Raw genomic sequence first — 531 nt, forward strand, 5'->3', positions numbered from 1 at the left:
TGTGACGTTGGGGCTTTTATAGCAGGTTAGGGTCAGATTTGGTCAGGTTGGAGGGTCAGAGTTGGATATGAGTATTGGGGTTCAGCTGGAAGCAGATGAGGTTGGAGGATCAGTGTTAGGATGATAGGCCAAAGATTGGTTGTTGGGTCAGTGGGGGGTCAGTGTGATGTTGGAGGTTCTGGGTAGATTTGGACCAGGTTGGAGGGTCAGAGGCTGTAGGCCATATTGGAAGGTCAGAGGTAGGTTGGCGGTCAGTGTCAGGCTGGAAGTAGATCAGTAAGGGATCAGGTGGGGGGTCATGGAAGAGGAAAGTGAACACGGAGGGTCAGAGTTGGGTTGGACGATCACGGCTGGGGTGTCGGGTCATATTAAATTGCAGACATATCAGGTCCCGGTCAGTTAGGAGGATCAGAATGAGTTGGGGTCAGGTCAGTTAGGGTCAGGGTTCAACTGGAAGCAGGGGGGTGAAGACAACAGAGGGGTACACGGAGGATAAATTACAGCAGAGGGGTACAGGGGGGACTATGACTA

The 531-nt window shown here is 52.2% G+C and overlaps 1 protein-coding gene across 1 annotated transcript in view; it reads right to left on the reverse strand.

Moving 5' to 3' along the window:
• DNAJC16 (DnaJ heat shock protein family (Hsp40) member C16) overlaps window positions 1–531 on the reverse strand; it is a 15,285-nt gene that overhangs the window by 13,928 nt on the left and 826 nt on the right. The window lies entirely within an intron of this gene.

This window comes from Nanorana parkeri, unplaced genomic scaffold (assembly GCF_000935625.1).
Source record: "Nanorana parkeri isolate BGI_ZX_2015 unplaced genomic scaffold, ASM93562v1 scaffold323, whole genome shotgun sequence".
NCBI lineage: Eukaryota > Metazoa > Chordata > Amphibia > Anura > Dicroglossidae > Nanorana > Nanorana parkeri.